We start from the raw sequence: 22355 nt of genomic DNA on the forward strand, positions 1-22355 counted from the left end.
AGTGTTAAGACTGCCTTAGCCGATAATTGTAAGTCATGAAGAACATCTTTTGATAACAGAGATTATTCTGCACTATAATTCTCAACCCACAATCCTTGCTGAAGAATTTGTCCTGAAATGCTTTCCCATATTGAGCAGAAAATAGTGTAGCTTCAATACTGAATGTCACTAAATCTACATAAAATATTCAAAAACTTTCAAAACATTCTGTCTGATCTGTACGTCTCCAGAAACATAGTTGGTTTTACTGATATCTTACTTGGGTTTAATGAGTCAAACATTGAACATCAAACATTCTCCTAGGGCCTTGACTGGTATGGGACAGAACCCTAATATCCCCAATATACATAAGATGGCTGTTGGCCGACCGACTCTTTTGCCGCCTCTCTCATACACAGGAATGCTTGTTTGAACAAGCACTGCTATGTTCTCCGGGAGAGAAAAAGAACTGTCATGTTGACATTTGACTGTCGGCGGAACCCATTGATATTAGCAGGTTCAGCCAACACTAGTCATATATGTATGAAGGGGGCCTCCTTAGCACGATTGATTAGTGAAGGGGCTGACCTTCCAGACTTACGATAATTAGCAAAGGAAATCTATAAAGAATGGGGTGAGCTGCAGTACTAAGATCATCCATGGCATTAGCTTTTACCAATCCCTCAGCCAGGGATGTCAACCGTCCAAAAATATGTGGAAGTCCTAATGCATATCATATGTCAACATGCCAGTTATCGCTACTTGCTGCAAACTGAGAGGGATCAGACCCTTGAATTAAGAGACCTAGGTTTATCACTTCAGTAGATCGTAATAAGCGTAGGCCAAGATATCAGCATCTTTCATTGTTGCGTGTCACAATGATTGGAAGAACAACAATGAACTGGAATGAGTACAAGAGGTGCACAAAGACGGACCTCTACACAGAAGAATCATCAGTTTAGAAGAATGGCATGTAGTTATCCATTCTGTACTGGAAGGGATATGATGTCACGTAGCAAGTCTAAAGAATCAAACAGCGTCTACATAAACCATCAGAAGGCGTTTGCATGACTTTGGGCTACAAGCCAGACGTCCAGCTACAGATGTTCCTTTGATCTCACGTCATCGCTCTCAAAGGCTATTATAGTGCAGAGATAAACAGCAATGGAGGCTGGAATGGAGGTCTGTCCTCCAACGATAAGTCCCACTTTTGAGTTGGACACAATATTACTTGGAGACTGATCTGGAGGCCACGTGGGCAACAGCATGAAGAAGTATTCATGAGGGAACATCGCATTGGTCCTACCCTCAGGATTATGCTGTTGGGTGGCATAATGCTTGGAAGCTGGACATGCAGAAATCTACCAGTGAAGGATTTTTCTTGGCATTGCCCACATGATCTCCAGACCAATCTCTGGCTATCATTGCATCCAACACTTCTCAATGAAGAGAATAGACCTTAATTCTGGCTTCCATAGCAGTCTTGTTCTGCACCATAATAGTTTTTGAGAGTGGTGGCATCAGGTCTTTGAGGAGGCTATCACGGTGAAGGTCACATTGGTCCTACTCCTTGGATTGTGGTGTGTGGTGCATAATGTAATACCTGGACGCCTTTAGTCTTTATGCCAGGTACACTAAGACCTATCAGCGTTGTATGTCAAAGTCAGGAGTAGAACTTACAGAGAAAAACCATAATTGAAAGACTGACAGTGGAACTGGGCTGCCCTAATATATTGCTTTCCAGCAGTACTGGAGCTAAGGCTATTGCAGCAGAAAATGAGCCGAAACTCTCCAAATCCTCCTCCAAATCTTAAAAACTGTGAGTTTCCACTAGTTTCTGCTCCAAAAACTCAGCAAAACTCTATAAGCACATAGCCCTAGGCTATGTGCACACTGCATCTTTTACTATATATTGTTAATTATAGGGAATATGAAGAAAGAACATGTCGCTTTGTTTAACTTTTATTTTTTTTTAATGAGTTTTTTGAGGAGGAACTGAGCAAAAACTGAGTGGAAACTCCAAATCCTCCTAAAACACCCTCAAAAAGTCCTCAAAACCTCATATGTTTTGCTCAATGGCAACGTGCACACAATATCTTTTTCAGGCGGATTCAGCAATTGAAGTAATGTTCATTCTTCGGATGTTTTCTGCTCGGAGGATGCTCAGTACTTTACTACAATACTAGTCAATGGGAAAGCCCAAAGACGCCCGGAAGAGGAGCAGACACTTTTTGTAGCATATTGCCTTTGCTTTTGCTTTAAAAAAACTACTAGCAGTTTCTTCGTTATTTAACGGAGTAAAGAAAACAACTCAAAAATGTCACAAAAACCATGAAAAAACTCTCCAAAACGCTAAAGAAAACAAGTAAAAATTGTCACAAGAACCATGAAAAAACTCTCCAAAACGCTTAGGAAACCTTACAAAAGTCACTTCAGGAAAAAAAATCCCTCCAGTTTCCTAAAACATCCTCTGTTTGAAAAACTTGCGGGGTTCGCAAAAGTTTAAAAAACGTCATGGGCACATAAGGACTGAGTGGAAACGCAAAGTTTTTGAGGAGTTTTGATATTTGGAGGATAATTTGGAAAACTTCACATGCACATAGCTCAAAGGTAAAGTGGAATATAAAAGACACAGTTCGCCGACAACTTCCTTCCGAATTTACCTTTACGTTTCAAAGTGAGTTTTCTGTAGAATGGAAAAAAAAAAGTTTGCGGCAAGAAATGCCTGCTAGAACTTTCATAAATCAGTAGTACATGTGAAGTAAGAAACTCTATTATATAACTTATAGAGAAATCCACTTCTTTCTCCTTTAGGACTGATTGTTCATTCTCAAAAATTCTGAAATCATGAATAAAATCTGTCTTTAGTGAATACAGGTTTTCCCATCAGGGCCGCCATCAGGGCATTACTAGTGGAACTCCTGTAGCGGGCCCGGTGAGCAGGAGGCAGGAGGGGGGCCCGGAGACGCTGATAGGCCCCTCTCCTTTCCTTCCTCTGCTCCCTGGGCCCCAGCGCAGGGTGCGTTGACAGTACACTTCGCAGGGCGGGCTGGTCGTGCAGTGAGCAGGAGGCGGGGCCTGGACACGCTGACAGCCCGGGCCCCTCCCCTTTCATTTCTCTGCTCCCCGGGCCCCATGGGCAGGGGGTGGGGATGTTGCACTGACAGCACCTGCAGTCGCACAGGGGCCCCAAGTGGGAGCGGGCCCCTAGAGCCTGAAAACGTACTGGTACTTAAGGACCTATGACGTACCCAGTACGTCATGGCGAGATCGTGGCCCCGGTGGCTGTGATCGCTGCAGATATCTTAGATTCGGGGAGGAGGGGCCCTCTGCCTGACCTCAGGAGGGGTGGTGTCTCCTCCCCGGACCTAAGGAGGCTGTGATTGGCTGACGAATGCCACTCAGCCAATCACAGCCACTGTAATGTTCCAGCCATTGAAAATGGCTGAAACATTAAAATCCAGCCCTGATCACTGCTACTGTAGCACCGATCATTGGCTGGAGCTGGGTGACCTCAGTTTCACCCGCCCCCAGCTCTGATTGGAGAGATCGGCCTTGTGACCGATCTCTCCAATCACTGTGGATCTGGGGCCGGTGACCACTCCTCTCAGCTTCACTCTAGCGTCAGTGGTAGGTGAGGGGAGCGATCGGTAAGTTTAAAGACACTGTCTCCTTTCAGCCGCCGCCACTGCCCCAGCCCCCACCCTACAGCTGCCGGCTGCAGCAGTCACTGCCCCCGATCCACCAGCACTGAACCCATCTGCTGCGTCCCCTCCATCTGCCACCCCCTCCCCCATCAGCCGCTGCCCCCCTCCTTCATCTGCTGCCCATCTCTCACCTCTCACCTCCCTGCTGTGATCTCCCCACCTTCTGTGACCCCACCCCACCTTCTGTGACCCCCCACCTGCTGTGAATCTCCCCACCTGCTGTGAGACCCCCCACCTGCTGTGAGACCCCCCACCTGCTGTGAGACACCCCCCACCTGCTGTGAGACCCCCCACCTGCTGTGTGACCCCCCCACCTGCTGTGTGCCCCCCCCTGCTGTGAGACCCCCTTACCTGCTGTGAGACCCTCCACCTGCTGTGAGACCCCCCACCTGCTGTGAGACCCCCCCACCTGCTGTGAGACCCCCCCACCTGCTGTGAGACCCCCCCTCTGTCCATCCTTCCCTCTGTCCATCCGTCTCTCATCTATCTGTAGCACCCACGGGGCAGGGGTTAAATGTTACTCGTCGCCGGGCCAGTGATGTCGGGTCAGGGGGATGTCACAGGTGGCCCTGCCTGGCTTCGTGGCCTCGAGGTGTACAATAAAAGGGGATTTGGATGATGGTGGGGAATGATGAGGATGATAGTCTTGTGACGCTACCTGTGGTACGCGGCCAGGGATTAGCTGTCGCTGCTGTCCTCCGGGGCGGATGGTGTTGCAGCAAGGATGGTTCTGCTCTCCACAGGTGGAGCGCGGCCCCGGGGAGGATGAGGAGGAGAGTAGTGGCCGTTGGTGGCGAAGCGCGAGGCGACGGCAATCAAAAGGCTGAATCAGCTGCTGTGGTTCCAGCCGTGATGGGCCCCAGCCGATCCCGGATCCGTTGGAGGTTAGAACCGGTACGGTGGTCGATTGGCCCTTCCTTGTTGTGCCTTTAAAGATGGATCCCCGTGGCCTGAAGCTGCTTGGGGACCCCGGTTCGTGTAGTGTTAGCTCCTGTCCCGTCTGTAGGTGACGCTGGGCCGCTGTGGGGCTTGACTGTAATCACGACTCTGGACCCTATGTGGCACTGTGCTCCGGGATCTCGTGGTGGTCAGAGGGACATGCAAATCCCCCTGTCCTGCAGATTCTGGTGATACAAGGTGAAGTCTGTTCCACCCTAATGCTCTGCACCCTGAACCGCACCGGTCCCACTCCTGTTCTCTCCTGCTGGAGAACACACTAACTGTTGTGTAAGTGCCTAACTCCCCCCGGTGGCTGTTCCTCCCCCGGTTCCCTGTCACTAGTGGGTGGCCGCCCCCCATGTTTGGTGACTAGCTTAAGACCCGATCCTAGCCTGGTCCCCAATGGGGAGGGCAACCTGGTTGTGTATATGAGTTTGTGTTGTGGAACTGGTACCGACCTCCTCTGGATCTAGGATGAGTACTGCACCTTAAGTGAGGTGCAGTACCATGTGGTGACTGAAGCCACAGGGGCGCCACATATCCATCTATCTATCTATCTAGCCATCTATCTATCTAGCCATCTATCTATGATTCTATCTATCTATCTGCTGAAAGAGCCTTAAAGGGAATCTGTCAGCAGGTTTTTGCTCCCCCATCTGAGAGCAGCATAAAGTAGAAACAGATATCCTGATTCCAGCGATGTGTCACTTGCTGGGCTGTTTGCTTTCATTGTGATAAAATCCATGTTTTCTCTGCTGAGGATTTAGCAGTTATAGAGAGCTCATGAATATGTTGGACTACCTGCAGCATGACAAGTAGCCCTGTAATGATAATCTCCTGCTGATTAACCAGTGATGTTATCAAAACTATACTAAGCAACCCAATAAGTGACAATCGCTGGAATCAGGATCTCTTCCCCTATGTTATGCTGCGCTCAGATTAGGTGTTAAAAACCTGGTGACAGATTCCCTTTGAAGGGGTTGTTAGGTCTAAATCCACAAGTCAGCATTATCACAATTTGGTTTCAATTAGTTTAAAAACTGTATGTGACACATTCCCTTAAAGAAAAAAAAATAGATATATACCAAAGACGTTAGATTTAAAAAAAAAAAGTTAGAGTAAAGTAGGGCCCGGCCAAAAGAGTCCACCTTGTCGTGGTGGCAGGCTTAAAAAAATCTTTTGGCCAAAACAAAATCTGATGGCTGCGTGTGTGATACGGTGTTCAGTGTGAAGGGTTAATGTGTGATTGGTGAGGCTGTAGTGCAGAAGTGAAGTTTTCCAAGAGTGGCAGTGGGACTGTGGAAGATTCGTGGGGTGGAGGCGGAGCTGGGGTGGAGGCGGAGCTTCAAGGGGGCCGCAAACTTTTGCCAGTATGGGGCCCTGAAATTCCTTGTGGCAGCCCTGTTTCCCATTACTGAAATTGGAGATGACAGTTGGTGCTCAACATTCTATGGAGAAGTGTAATTTTCATTTTGTGAGAATTTGTAGCAGAATATCTGTATCTGACTCCAGTGCCTAGGTAGATTTTACAGATATTAACCTAACAAATAAGTAATAATAATTAATAGAAAAAAACAGCACGGGGTCCCCTTCATTGTTGATAACCAGCAAATGTAAAGCAGTCAACTGGGCGCTGGTATTATCAGGCTGGGAAGTTCCTTTGTTATTGGCCCCTTCTCAGCCTAAAAATATCAGCCCCCAGCTGCCCCATTGTGGCACATCACATTAAATGCTCCATTTCTGTCACTTTACCTGACTTTTCCCAAGTGCCCTGGTGTGGTGGCAATTGGAGTAATCTTTTATAGTATTGAGGTCAGCTGTTTAATGTCAGCTGGTATCAACCATTAGTGTTAGTAATGGAGAGTTGTATATCAAACACCCCCATTCCTAACCCAGTCACCCCCAACAAAATACACACACACAAAACATTCCCTCGTTTACAATTTTTGTGTCAGTATGTGAGGTTTATTTTTTGGATTATTGTGTTAGTAATGGGGGAGTCTGATAGACATGTGACGCCCTGGACAAGCTAGGGGTCACAGGTAATGACATCACCACACCCTACACCCCGGTTAGGCACACCTAAGCTAGACCTGAAATCCTTGTTGCCTTCCTCCAGGGGCTGATGTCCACACCAGGGGGTGGAGCCAGGCGGTTGGTCTCCGCCCACCAAGGAGTTCACAGTCCTGGAGGCGGGAAAACCAGGCAGATTAGGTTTGGAGTTTGAAGTAGAAGGAGGGAAAGTAGTGAAAGAGAAAAAGTGACAGTTTGAAAGCCTGAAGTTGGTCCGGGTGTGTGCCCCGGACCGAGACAGCAAGGTTAGCAGACGGCGGTGACCGTCTGCAGGAGTGGCCTATCGGAGTTGCCGTGAGGACCGTGGACGGGTGGTGACCCGGCGGTACCAGACCGGTACACAAGGAGAAGCCAGCACCATTGGCAGGGGCCTTTCGGATCCCGGCAAGGCTAGGAGTCGCCGTAAATTTGCCAAATCCGTCAGTGAAGGGGACCTCCGGGTTTCCAAACAACTAAGTTCAGATTGAAGGCAACAGTCCAACCGTATGAGAGAGACACCGCCACCGCCAAGGCACCAGTTTCTCAGGGCCAGCGCCTGCGGGCAAAGAGGGGCTCCTCCGGCCCATATCCAAGTCGGGGAGCGGGTTACCGGTGGGAACCCATCGCTACCAACATTACACAAGGTGCAGGGAAAGAGACAGTCACCGTTAACTACCGGGGAAAAGCAACAGCAGCCGTCCGTGGGAACCGTCTTTCCAGCCGTGTGTTTTACCGAGAACTGTGTCACTGTCTCAGGCTGAGTGAGTACCACCGTGCCGTGAGGCACAGCGCTGCCCCCCCGCGACCCTGCACCTCACCAGGCCCCGCACCTGGCCTGCCATCCCTCATCCTCCACCCCATCACTGGGCCCCGGGACAACCAACCCCTACCCACGGAGGGGAGAACTAACAACTCTGCTGCTCCCTGTCACCGCTCCCGGGATCCCCATACAGAGCAGCGGTGGTGTTACCAAAAATCACCACAACCGTGGGTGGCGTCACGGACAATAAATCCCCAAAACAAAACCCCTTTTCATTCACGGGCCGCAGCAGCAGCGGCAGCCGGACCCGAGCAGTGGGAGAGCGCAGCGTCCCCTCCTTCGCCCGCGACAACTTGGCGTCACGAACAGGATCTTACCGCTCTGCCGTTGGGTAGAGGTGCGCATTGTTACCGCCGGAGGTGTCCGGCCAGAAAATTTCAGAAGCCGCCATCTTTGGCGCGAAAAGTTCCCGCTCGAGCGTCTCCTCGAGTAGTGGAGGGGCGAAGGCCAAAATCCCGCCCCGATAGAGGAGGAGCCGAAAAGAGGCTAAGGGGGACGAAATGGCGACTGATCGCATGTAGCCGCGGCTATAAAAGCGGGGACACCAGGACTCTGCAGCCATCTTGTTCCTGGGAGAGGCTGCCAGTAACATGTGGATGCCCTCCCGAAGCACCGTAGCCCCCGCGCCTGGAACCGCGGCGTGGGTGGAGATCCGGACCGCGCAGCTCTACCAGAGGCTGCAGGTCAAAATGCAGCTCCTCATGGAGGAGTGGGAGACCGACATGGCGGAGGTCATAGCGGCCGTGCGGAGACGCGAGGAGGAAGCTGCGGAAGGGAGGGTGAGTGACCCACGCCCCGATGCCCTTGAAGGGCCGGTCATCCCGGCTGCGGGACCCGGTCTAAACCCTCTAACCCTGCTGCCTCCCTCGCCACCCGTCCCGGAAGCCGTGACCCCGCCACTAGGCCCGCTACCACCGCAACCGGTAGCGATACCCAGCATGCCCGCCCCGGCGGGCCGACCTGTAGCCGGAGCCCGTAGCCAACCGGAGGTGCTGCCGTGGAAAGCCCCGAAGCCTGAACCGGAGGCGTCCCCCGAGAAGTTCCCCGAGCCAGAGCCAATAGCCTGCTCCGTGCCGAAGGCCCAGAAGAGGAAAGCCCCTGTGCCCATTCCCCACACCTCGGCTGAGGTTGCGCCGGGTTGCCGCTGTAAGGTGGCGTCCAAGGCCAAGTCACCGCGGGACCTGCCGCCCAGATCACCAGTAGTAGGCAGTGTCCAAAAGGTCTCGCGGGGCCTGACCCGTGCGCCGGAGCTCGCAGCAGCGCCATACTGGGACAGGGAGCCGGTACCGTTGGGCCTGGAAATCGAGGAGAGGGAAAGAAGGAAGGCGGAGATGGTGGCCCGTACGATACGGGAGAAGGAGAGCCTGAGACAAGCGACCTTCCGTGTACGGGGCCCTCTGTATGAGGGGCAGGTGAGGCGGTTTAATGTCCGCCGGGGCTATGGATTCATCTATGAACCGGGCCTGGAGGCCAAAGTATTTATAGCCTGGCGGGATGTTAATGCTCACCTTCCAGAAGAGCACCCCGGTCGTAACCTGATGCCGGGCGACTTGGTTCAGTACACCCGGCACTGTGGGGAGAGGGGGTGGTTTGCGCTGGATGCAAAGTTAAGGGGCAGCCAGGAGGCCCGTGTGAGCACTCAGGTGATGTCGAGGACTCTGAGTGATGGCAGTGGGGCACCGTTGTCACCGTCCCCGTTGGGACCACCAGTGTGTGTTTAAAGTTTTAAAGTTGGAAGTTATGAGAAAATGATAAGTGATCAACTGAGGAAGTCATCTGATTGAACCGTGATTGGACCGGCCGTTACCGGCACCGTTGTCCCCGTGGGGACCGATTGAAAAGTTGCGTAAGGGACTCCTTACGGACAAGCCCGTGAACTTGCAGGGCAACCACAAACTTGTGGAATGTAAATAAAAATGTTTTTGTTGCAGCTTACCGTTACCGCCTCCGGAGAGGCAGGTTGGAGGGAGGGCCTGCAGTGGAGCAGGCTGGGGCCCAGCCACCACCGGAACCGGTGGCTACCCTCTGGGGGTCCAGGGGCTTCCCGTGGACGTGGGTCCCCTGGAAAGGACAGATCCCACTCGGGTAACTTGGTGCTGGACTGGGGTCAAGGGGTGCTGCCTGTTTCTTAGGGGCAGCATCAGGGCCAGGTTGCTTGGGTGGGAGAGAGCGGAAGCCGTAACCGTTTGAAACTGTTACCGTAACGTTTAAGAAAAGTGCCTCCTGTTGTGGGATGATGTTCTTCTACTTGTATTGTTTTCTTATCTTTTTCAGAAAAATAAAACCGGTGTTGGACGGGCAGCCCGCTGACGGTCTGCATTTTGCTAAGGGGGAATGTGACGCCCTGGACAAGCCAGGGGTCACAGGTAATGACATCACCACACCCTACACCCCGGTTAGGCACACCTAAGCTAGACCTGAAATCCTTGTTGCCTTCCTCCAGGGGCTGATGTCCACACCAGGGGGTGGAGCCAGGCGGTTGGTCTCCGCCCACCAAGGAGTTCACAGTCCTGGAGGCGGGAAAACCAGGCAGATTAGGTTTGGAGTTTGAAGTAGAAGGAGGGAAAGTAGTGAAAGAGAAAAAGTGACAGTTTGAAAGCCTGAAGTTGGTCCGGGTGTGTGCCCCGGACCGAGACAGCAAGGTTAGCAGACGGCGGTGACCGTCTGCAGGAGTGGCCTATCGGAGTTGCCGTGAGGACCGTGGACGGGTGGTGACCTGGCGGTACCGGACCGGTACACAAGGAGAAGCCAGCACCATTGGCAGGGGCCTTTCGGATCCCGGCAAGGCTAGGAGTTGCCGTAAATTTGCCAAATCCATCAGTGAAGGGGACCTCCGGGTTTCCAAACAACTAAGTCCCGATTGAAGGCAACAGTCCAACCGTATGAGAGAGACACCGCCACCGCCAAGGCACCAGTTTCTCAGGGCCAGATTTTGGTTGGGTACTGGAACATAAGAGTCAAATGTCCTATTTTTGGAGATTGTTAATTTTGTATTAAAGTAACTTAGCAAAGCGGTGGTACATTTACCTCACTTAATCTTTTATATTTGGCTGCTATAATGAGGCATGTGTGATGTCCCTGATCTTATCAGGGTGTCACAGGGAACTGCACCCCTTTTCTTTATGGTGCAGAACTCACCCTCCATGGTTCTGGGATCCTAACTATTGGTATTGCTTCCATCAGCATTCAAATCCTAACCACACCTCACACCACACCCTGTCAGGCACGCCAGTGGGTGGTCTACCTGGAAAAGGGCCACCCATCTAGGGGTCAGGCAGACTGGTGGGGGGGGATAATAGTCAGTTGAGTAGTAGCCCTCAGAGAGTGAGGAGCTGGGGGAGTTGTAGCTCCCTGAGAGACGTTGGTTGGGTCGCAGACGGTGGTCTGGGACCGGAGGAGTCTGAAACCCGGTCGCAGGGTATTGGAGAAGGGTGCCCAGACTTAGTTTTGGAGAATGGTCGGCACCGGAATATCTAGTAACCGGACCGATACCGAGCATGGCAGAGTACTGGACCCTAGATCAGGGAGTAGCTTTGTGCAACCTGATAATTAACCTGTGGATGATAATCTATTTATGAACTTTCCCCAAGAGCTCAGAGATCGAAGCCACCAACACAACGAGGGGGATAGGGTTTTCCAGCTTATGCGGCCCACTGAAATCCCAAGTGTCAGCCAGCTTCAGGCCGAGGGGTCACTCAGAAACGTCTAAACACTAGTGCATGGAGACAGGCTCCAGACAGCCAGCAATACCAATGGGGACGGATTCCCAGACAAGTTCCCCAGAGTGGCAGCGGCACCCAGAGACTTGGTTTACTCCTGTGTCAGAGTCTGCTTAATGGTCGCACCAACATCCACACGGTCTGAGTGAGTACGCTGCTCTCCCCTGAGTCTGCCTGCCTGGCCTGCACCACGCTTCCCTACACCTCCACCATCCAGAGTCCCGGGGCCTCCCCTACCCGTGGAGGGAATGTCATTTGGCTGCCCCACTCCATCTTCCCTGGCTACTCCCATCGGCAGCAGCGGTACTCCCCTTACCGCGAACCATGGGTGGTGTCACGAACACTAATCCCCTGTAAATAACCCCCTTTAATTTTCGAGTGGCTGCAAGCCCCCGGGTCCGGAGACCCTCGAGCCCCAGCAACCCCGGATCCGAGCAGTCCGACTGTTGCAGGGGCGGTACACCTGCATACATTGTCCATAACAGGTGCAATGGATGGAACTGGGAAGAAAATAATATACTGTAGTAGATTTCCTATACACAGAAACTTTAAGTGTTAAGACTGCCTTAGCCGATAATTGTAAGTCATAAAGAACATCTTTTGATAACAGAGATTATTCTGCACTATAATTCTCAACCCACAGTCCTTGCTGAAGGATTTGTCCTGAAAAGCTTTCTCATATTGAGCAAAAAATAGTGTAGCTTCAATACTGAATGTCACTAAATCTACATAAAATATTCAAAAACTTTCAAAACATTCTGTCTGATCTGTACGTCTCCAGAAACATAGTTGGTTTTACTGATATCTTACTTGGGTTTAATGAGTCAAACATTGAACATCAAACATTCTCCTAGGGCCTTGACTGGTATGGGACAGAACCCCAATACCCCCAATATACATAAGATGGGTGTTGGCCGACCGACTCTTCTGCCGCCTCTCTCATACACAGGAATGCTTGTTTGAACAAGCACTGCTATGTTCTCCAGGAGAGAAAAAGAACTGTCATGTCGACATTTGACTGTCGGCGGAACCCATTGATATTACCAGGTTCAGCCAACACTAGTCATATATGTATGAAGGGGGCCTCCTTAGCACGATTGATTAGTGGAGGGGCTGACCTTCCAGACTTACGATAATTAGCAAAGGAAATCTATAAAGAATGGGGTGAGCTGCAGTACTAAGATCATCCATGGCATTAGCTTTCACCAATCCCTCAGCCAGGGATGTCAACCGTCCAAAAATATGTGGAAGTCCTAATGCATATCATATGTCAACATGCCAGTTATCGCTACTTGCTGCAAACTGAGAGGGATCAGACCCTTGAATTAAGAGACCTAGGTTTATCACTTCAGTAGATCGTAATAAGCGTAGGCCAAGATATCAGCATCTTTCATTGTTGCGTGTCACAATGATTGGAAGAACAACAATGAACTGGAATGAGTACAAGAGGTGCACAAAGACGGACCTCTACACAGAAGAATCATCAGTTTAGAAGAATGGCATGTAGTTATCCATTCTGTACTGGAAGGGATATGATGTCATGTAGCAAGTCTAAAGAATCAAACAGCGTCTACATAAACCATCAGAAGGCGTTTGCATGACTTTGGGCTACAAGCCAGACGTCCAGCTACAGATGTTCCTTTGATCTCATGTCATCGCTCTCAAAGGCTATTATAGTGCAGAGCTAAACAGCAATGGAGGCTGGAATGGAGGTCTGTCCTCCAACGATAAGTCCCACTTTTGAGTTGGACACAATATTACTTGGAGACTGATCTGGAGACCACGTGGGCAACAGCATGAAGAAGTATTCATGAGGGAACATCGCATTGGTCCTACTCTCAGGATTATGCTGTTGGGTGGCATAATACTTGGAAGCTGGACATGCAGAAATCTACCAGTGAAGGATTTTTCTTGGCATTGCCCACATGATCTCCAGACCAATCTCTGGCTATCATTGCATCCAACACTTCTCAATGAAGAGAATAGACCTTAATTCTGGCCTCCATAGCAGTCTTGTTCTGCACCATAATAGTTTTTGAGAGTGGTGGCATCAGGTCTTTGAGGAGGCTATCACGGTGAAGGTCACATTGGTCCTACTCCTTGGATTGTGGTGTGTGGTGCATAATGTAATAGCTGGACGCCTTTAGTCTTTATGCCAGGCACACTAAGACCTATCAGTGTTGTATGTCAAAGTCAGGAGTAGAACTTACAGAGAAAAACCATAATTGAAAGACTGACAGTGGAACTGGGCTGCCCTAATATATTGCTTTCCAGCAGTACTGGAGCTAAGGCTATTGCAGCAGAAAATGAGCCGAAACTCTCCAAATCCTCCTCCAAATCTTAAAAACTGTGAGTTTCCACTAGTTTCTGCTCCAAAAACTCAGCAAATATCTCTATAAGCACATAGCCCTAGGCTATGTGCACACTGCATTTTTTACTATATATTGTTAATTATAGGGAACATGAAGAAAGAACATGTCGCTTTGTTTAACTTTTATTTTTTTTTAATGAGTTTTTTGAGGAGGAAAAGAGCAAAAACTGAGTGGAAACTCCAAATCCTCCTAAAACACCCTCAAAAAGTCCTCAAAACCTCATATGTTTTTCTCAATGGCAACGTGCACACAATATCTTTTTCAGGCGGATTCAGCAATTGAAGTAATGTTCATTCTTCGGATGTTTTCTGCTCGGAGGATGCTCAGTACTTTACTACAATACTAGTCAATGGAAAAGCCCAAAGACGCCCGGAAGAGGAGCAGACACTTTTTGTAGCATATTGCCTTTGCTTTTGCTTTAAAAAAACTACTAGCAGTTTCTTCGTTATTTAATGGAGTAAAGAAAACAACTCAAAAATGTCACAAAAACCATGAAAAAACTCTCCAAAACGCTAAAGAAAACAAGTAAAAATTGTCACAAGAACCATGAAAAAACTCTCCAAAACGCTTAGGAAACCTTAGAAAAGTCACTTCAGGAAAAAAAATCCCTCCAGTTTCCTAAAACATCCTCTGTTTGAAAAACTTGTGGGGTTCGCAAAAGTTTAAAAAACGTCATGGGCACATAAGGACTGAGCGGAAACGCAAAGTTTTTGAGGAGTTTTGATATTTGGAGGATAATTTGGAAAACTTCACATGCGCATAGCTCAAAGGTAAAGTGGCATATAAAAGACACAGTTGGCCGACAACTTCCTTCCGAATTTACCTTTATGTTTCAAAGTGAGTTTTCTGTAGAATGGAAAAAAAAAAGTTTGCGGCAAGAAATGCCTGCTAGAACTTTCATAAATCAATAGTACATGAGAAGTAAGAAACTCTATTATGTAACTTATAGAGAAATCCACTTCTTTCTCCTTTAGGACTGATCGTTCATTCTCAAAAATTCTGAAATCATGAATAAAATCTGTCTTTAGTGAATACAGGCTTTCCCATTACTGAAATTGGAGATGACAGTTGGTGCTCAACATTCTATGGAGAACTGTAATTTTCATTTTGGGAGAATTTGTAGCAGAATATCTGTATCTGACTCCAGTGCCTAGGTAGATTTTACAAATATTAACCTAACAAATAAGTAATAATATTAATAGAAAAAAACAGGACGGGGTCCCCTTCATTTTTGATAACCAGCAAATGTAAAGCAGTAAACTGGGGGCTGGTATTATCAGGCTGGGAAGTTCCTTTGTTATTGGCCCCTTCTCAGCCTAAAAATATGAGCCCCCAGCTGCCCCATTGTGGCACATCACATTAGATGCTCCATTTCTGGCACTTTACCTGACTTTTCCCAAGTGCCCTGGTGTGGTGGCAATTGGAGTAATCTTTTATGGTATTGAGGTCAGCTGTTTAATGTCAGCTGGCATCAACCATTAGTGTTAGTAATGGAGAGTTGTATATCAAACACCCCCATTACTAACCCAGTCACCTCCAACAAAAGACACACACACACAAAACATTCCCTCATTTACAATTTTTGTGTCAGTATGTGAGGTTTATTTTTTGGATTATTGTGTTAGTAATGGGGGAGTCTGATAGGCATCTTTCCATTACTAACCCCTGGGCTTAATGCCACCTAACACTACATAGCTGACATCAACCCTATAAACCTATATTGCTACTGCACCAGGGCAATTGAGAAAAGAAGGGCAAAGTGCCAGAATTGGCTAAACTAAAATGATGTTCCACTTCTGGGGCAGCTGGGGGCTGTTACTTTTATGCTGGGAGGGGCCAATAACTATGGACCTTCCCAGCCTGACAATACCAGTCCCCAGCTGTCTGCTTTACCTTTGCTGGTTATCAAAAATGAGGCCGACCCCATACCGTTTTTTAAATTAATTAATAGCTGTAAAATCTATCTATGTATCCATCATCTTTGCACATCTTTAACACATCAAAATCATTAATTTCTTGTATGCATCTAATTCTGGTCTGTGTCACATGGATGGCACACAGATGTCCGATGGATGTCATCTGTGTGCCATACATGTTTATCAAGGACCCATAGACTTCTATTGGCCCTTGTCATCTGAACTGATGCTAAAAAATGGACATGTTTCCATGTGGATCACAGGGTCACACAGTTCTTATGACAACACGGAGGTGTGAAAATCAGCACAGATTTTAATTAGTATGTGTGTGAAAGTGTCTTGAGTATGTGGGAAAACGGACACCCGACATACTGGAGACACTTGTGTGTAAAGGGGGCCTAAGTAATGGTCATAATTGTGTCTGAACCTGCCCGCCCCACCCCGCAGAAGATATTGTGATACTCTAATAAACCAATCTGCCTGGAATAAAAATGATCATATGTATAGACAATAAAGATATGTATGTGATCGACCTAAAATGACTGGCTGGTTTCTCTTTGAGGTTTTCTCTTGTGCTGCACCTCTCCTCTCGTCTGTACTTCATGGCAGACTATTCAGCAGTGAAAGGTAGCTGTGCATTTTCAATCTTTGTCAACAGAGCATTTTACCACTTAATGATATCGCCCACACTGACTTCCTTTGGTCCCCATGTTCTCTTTCGAGTAGTTTCAGGTCTCTTAGATAATATTTTTGAAAAGCTCAGTATAAAGGGTTGAAGCATTATAAATGCAAGATGATAGTAATACGGAGCACCTGTCCTATGACCACCCAAAGTGATAATTGCATAGGCAGAAACCTGCAGCTAGAATCCGGACAGCTGAACCCTTTGGCTCGCATTATACCTACCAGCTTGCCAATTTATCATGGAATTTCCGAGTAAAACGTTGCTGCAGCTTTCACAACATATTGCCAATTTACTGCTGTCTAACAAATGGTGACAGTAATGAGACATCACAATGATAGATGAAAAGGAAGAAACAAAACTCGCACTCCTTTGGGTATCATAGAGCAGAAGTCATCCAACTGGAGATGACATCTGATAGCACAACAAATGCTTCACTTCTTGTTTGGAAAATACCTTTTTCACGCAAGTAGTTTGGAAACACTCAGGATTGTCAGGCTGCCAGATTGAAGGGCTCGCGCCTTAGCTCAGAGACAATTATGATGTTCTCTATGATGGCCACTGCCCAACCCTAACCTGCATATAGACCCAAAGGTAGGAGAATAGAGATGGGAATTTGTGGATAGAGTCAGATTATGAACACATTGAGCCATACTTGGATGATGAGGGATCGTAGGCTATCCCTTACCTCAGGGATACTCCTGATGGTGGAGATACCCGAGTCCTGTGCCTGGCTATGGTGTTGACCATAACTAATCTGATTGCCCCCTCCCACTAGGGGAAGGAGGGGCAGAAGAGAGATGGTAACACAGATAACGTGTCATGATCTGTGTCAGCCTCAGACACCACTGAGCCATAACAAGTATCTCTCCTCAGGATTATGCCCATGGGAGGGGCTTATTCCTACTGTAGCACCCCTGAGGTAACAGGTGCCACAAAATGTAACCTGTGGAAACCCAAATCCCGAAATATCCGTGCCAGACAACACACCAGAACCCTTAGGCCACATACACAACAATGAATAAAAGAGACTAGTCCAGCTGAGTGCTAACAATGGTTTTAATTTGTGCAAATCAGACAGTGCACTGTTAGCACTCAGCTGGACTAGTCTCTTTTTCTTCATTGCTGTGCGGCCGGGGCAAGGCCGATGTCCGGGACTGAGGCACGGTGAGGTCAGGTGGTGGTGAGCTGGAGATTTTGAAGTCGGAGTGAGGGACTGTGGAGTATGGAACCAGGACTCCAGGAACCGTGGGTTACCTGTGGAAGTATAATACTCCAGGAACCGCGGGGCGCCTGGAACCAAGGCTCACAGGACTCAGCACAAGGCGAGGTGCAGACCCTAGGACAGCGGGACACTCTATGGTCAACTGCTAATTCTGCCAGGTGAGGGGATTTCCAGGGTCACTCACCACCCAAAGAGTCTGAAGCATCGGCAGCGAAGAGGGGACCGGGGACTGAACCCCTTAAATAGTCCAGGCTGCCTGCAATAGGACCAAGACTGAAAAGAAGGGACTCCCAAGACGCTCTAGGCCACGGGAGCCCATCAACAACAAGTGTGCACAGAGGACAGCCAACCCAGGTCACAACTGGTACGGAGAACAAGGGGAGCGGGAACACCTGGAATCCGCACCAGCGGGTCCAATACCAGCCTCCAGTAAAGGCAAGTGGAAACTGCAATACCGGTGTGGACTGTTTCCTTCTCGTCTCTGCACACATATACTGACTTTCCCTTGCCATTGCCCCCTTCACCAACCCCTGCCGGAGCCTAGTCCTGCTTGCGGTGGGCCCAAAACACCTAAGCTGCTAGGCCCCGGCAGGGGTTGGTGAAGCGGCGGCCCCAATAACCTGGCCGCACACCGCAAGTGGCGTAGTTGAGAACTCTTTTATTTTTATTCCCTTTTTATTTATTTTTTTACACCTTTTTATTTGGACCGATCCCCAGACCAGCTAAGAAAAACTTAAGCTGGCATAGAAGGAAAGATCTAACCAGCATATATAGGAGTGGAGCAGGTGTACTTGGCTCCCCCACAATATGTGATCAAAGGAGACTAACAAGCACACTAGATTAACTCTTGCTAGCCTGCCTATAAACTACCACTCTGCAAGCCAATGCCCGAATCTGCCTGTGTTGATCACAGACACCAGAGAAGTTATCGGGTGGAGTGTCAAAATCAGTAGTCTGAACAGATCCCGATGCCACTGTGACAGTAGACGAAGTTTGTAAATATCTCTATGTGACACACCACTGGAATAATAATGCCCCATGGTGTCCAAATGTACGTGGAGGGCCCAGAATTATGGATACATATATATGTATATAAATACTAGAAGGTGGCCCGATTCTACGCATCGGGTATTCTAGAATTTACGTATTGTGTAGTTCATGTATGATTTTTGTTATATATATATATAGATGTTGTTGTGTGTAGTTACCAAGTGTTTGTGTAGGGCGCTGTACATGTTCTGGGTGTTGTCTGGGTGTGGCGGGGGGTGAGAGCGGTGTTGTATGTGTGTTGCGTGTGTTGCGTTGTTTGTGGAGCGCTGTGTGTCTGTAGCGTTGTGTGTGTGTGTGTTGCGCGGTTTGTGTGGGTGTGGTGTGTTTTGGGGGGAGGTATGTTTTGTGCAATGTGTGTGTGTTGCGTGGTATGTGCGTATATTTATGTATGCCGCGGTGTTTGTGTGTTGGGTGTTGTGTGTGTGCAGCGTTGTCTGTGTGTGTGGGTGTCTGTGTAGGGCGGTGTTTGTGGTTCCCAGTGTGTGTGTGGTGTGTTGTGTGTGTGTGTGTGTTGGGGGGAGGTGTGCACCTCCCATCGTGCTCCATCCCCCATGCTGCGCAACCCCCATCCTGCTCCATCCGCCATGCTGCGCACTCCCAAACGTACTCCATCCGCCATGCTGCGCACTCCCAAACGTGCTCCATCCGCCATGCTGCGCACTCCCAGACGTGCTCCATCCACCATGCTGCGCACTCCCAAACGTGGTCCATCCGCCATGCTGCGCACTCCCAAACGTGCTCCATCCGCCATGCTGCGCACTCCCAAACGTGCTCCATCCGCCATGCTGCGCACTCCCAAACATGCTCCATCCGCCATGCTACGCACTGCCAAACGTGGTCCATCCGCCATGCTGTGCAGTCCCAAACGTGCTCCATCCGCCATGCTGCGCACTCCCAAACGTGCTCCATCCCCCATGCTGCGCACTCCCCATCGTGCTCCATCCCCCATGCTGCACCAGCATCAGCCTCTCTACCCGCAGCATCAGCCTCTCTACCCGCAGCATCAGCCTCTCTGCCCCCAGCATCAGCCTCTCTCCTCCCAGCATCAGCCTCTCTCCTCCCAGCATCAGCCTCTCTCCTCCCAGCATCAGCCTCTCTGTCCCCAGCATCAGCCTCTCTCCTCCCAGCCTCAGCCTCCCCCAGCATCAGCCTCTCTCCTCCCAGCCTCCCCCTCCCAGCCTCCCCCAGCATCAGTCTCCCCCAGCATCAGCCTCTCTCCTTCCAGCCTCCCCCAGCATCAGCCTCCCCCAGCATCAGCCTCTCTCCTCCCAGCCTCCCTCTTCTCAGCCTTCCCCAGCATCAGCCTCCACCTCCCAGCCTCCCTCAGCATCAGCCTCCCCCAGCATCAGCCTCTCTCCTTCCAGCCTCCCCCAGCATCAGCCTCCCCCAGCATCAGCCTCTCTCCTTCCAGCCTCCCCCAGCATCAGCCTCTCTCCTCCCAGGCTCCCTCCTCCCAGCCTCCCCCAGCATCAGCCTCCCCCAGCATCAGCCTACACCCTCCCAGCCTCCCCCAACATCAGCCTCCCCCTCCCAGGCTTCCCCAGGATCAGCCTCTCTACTCCCAGCCTCCTCCAGCACGCCGTGCTCCTCTGCCGACACTCACAGATCCGATCGCATACACTCACACACACACACACCCACCCGATCGCATACACTCACACCCACCCGATCGCATACACTCACACCCACCCGATCGCATACACTCACACACACCCGATCGCATACACTCACACACACCCGATCGCATACAGTCACACACACCCGATCGCATACACTCACACACACCCGATCGCATACACTCACACACACCCGATCGCATACACTCACACACACACGATCGCATACACTCACACACACCCGATCGCATACACTCACACACACACACATTGACGATATTGCACATACGCGCTCACTCACAACATCCGGAGATACCACATGCTTCTGGCCATGTGATCCTCCGGCAGGTCCTGGAAGCTTACTGCAGCACAGTATCGCGGACGAGAAGCAAGCGATATCTCCGGATGCTGTGAGTGTGTGGATGCGATCTGATGTGTATGTGAGGTGTGTGTGAGAGTGAGTGTGATCTGATGTGTGTGTGTGTGTGTGTCTGTTGTTATGTGTGTGCGTGTGGATGTTCCGCCGCTGCAGGACCTTGATGCGCTGGTAACTATGCTACCATGGTTACCAGCGCATCCCGCCCCCACTCGCACGGGAGCCCACACCAGCATACGGCGGCAAACCCCAGCAATGCGAGGGTTTGTGTCGGCTGGGTTGGCTGCATATGCTGGTGTGGGCTCCCGGGGGTACAGTAATCACCTGGGAGTCATGTCTCCGTGTCAGTTCGGGGGATGCGTGCGGGGGCGGGGCCAGAGCGAGCGTGCATTGCGTGAGGGGGGCGGGGCGTGGCCGAGTTGCCAATACGTGCAGGGTGCCGGGGCGAGAGGCCAATCCGTGTGGGGGGCGGAGCCTGTGCGAGCGGCCGGCCAATCCGTGTGGGGGGGGAGCCAGGGCGAGTGACCAATCCGTGCGGGGGGGCGGGGCCATGGCGAGGCCAGCGGCCAATCCGCTTTGTGTCACCGTAAGGACACAATTTTGGAGCAAGACAGACAGACAGACAGACAGATAGACAGACAGACAGACAGACAGACAGAATAAGGCAATTATATATATAGATATATCTGTCAGTAGTGTCCTTCCACCAAAGGCTGGGCAGAGGATTTGCCTTGAATAAAGGTCCAGTCAAATCAGATGGGCAATAACTCATCTGTTGAAAACAGGTTCAGCAGGGATGGGGGGAACAGTCTTGGTCAGTTGCCTTCATCCCCCCACACCTGAGACTGGACACACCCGTTTCTGTGGAAGTGGCACCCTTATCTCTTGGGCTCTGCACCAATGATATGTCCGCCCCTGGGTGGCTCTACACAACCTACAAGTCGCGGCGAGTTTCTAAGCTGTTACCAATAATAATGCCTAAATTGGAAGTCTTGTTCTTTTCCACCAAAATGGTTCTTAGCTGAGGATTGAAAGCGGCCCGATCAACCAAAGCCGCATGTTGCAGCAGTTGAATGGAAAACATACAACACCATTGTCACGTGAATATAAAAGATGATTGCTGCTGACAAAGAGGCTTTCTTAATGTGTTGGGACGACTAAAATTTAGAAAGGAATATGCATTAAAGAGGTTGTCTGGGATCAGAAAGCATGAGTGTTTCCTTTAAGAAAGCAGCATCACCCTTTACAATAGGTTGTGAGTGGCATTATGTCTTAACGCCACTTCAATGGGGCAACCATATTTTTCTAATCCTGGACAAGCACCTTAGGAAAAGGCTGTGCTGCTCAATGTCCCTCAATTAAAGAGGCTGGCCACTACTTTTCCATTGATGGCCTATCCTTAGGATAAGTCATCAATATCTAATCAGCAGGGGTCCGACACCCAACACCCCCACCGGTCAACTGTTCTCAGTGGAAGCAGCAGACAGTCGGAAATGCTCAGTTCCAGAGCTTCTCCATGAACTGATAGCGGCCACGGCCAGGTACTGCACATCCCCTCCCAATCAAATCAAGGAGGCAGATGTGAAGTACCGGGTCGCGGCCACTATCAGAAGATGGAGCAGCTCCAAAACTGAGTATTTCCGGCTGCCTGCTTCTGCTGCCAGCTCCAAGAACAGCTGATTGGCGGGAGTGCTGGGTGTCGGACCCCGGCTGATCAGACATTGATGACCTCTCCTAAGGATAGGCCATCAATGTAAAAGTAGTGGACAAACCTATTTAAGTGTGTGTGTGTTTTTTGTGCATGTGTTTTTGTGTGTTTTTTAGGTGTTTTTGTGTGTATGTGTGTGTACATGTGTGTTTTTTTTGTGTTTGTTTGTGTATATGTTTATTAAATGTAGTAAA

The 22355-nt window shown here is 49.8% G+C and overlaps 1 protein-coding gene across 1 annotated transcript in view; it reads right to left on the bottom strand.

The window, feature by feature from the left end:
• Positions 1-22355, bottom strand: part of SYT5 (synaptotagmin 5) — a 371214-nt gene that overhangs the window by 78378 nt on the left and 270481 nt on the right. The window lies entirely within an intron of this gene.

The sequence above is a fragment of the Anomaloglossus baeobatrachus genome, chromosome 11 (assembly GCF_048569485.1).
Source record: "Anomaloglossus baeobatrachus isolate aAnoBae1 chromosome 11, aAnoBae1.hap1, whole genome shotgun sequence".
NCBI lineage: Eukaryota > Metazoa > Chordata > Amphibia > Anura > Aromobatidae > Anomaloglossus > Anomaloglossus baeobatrachus.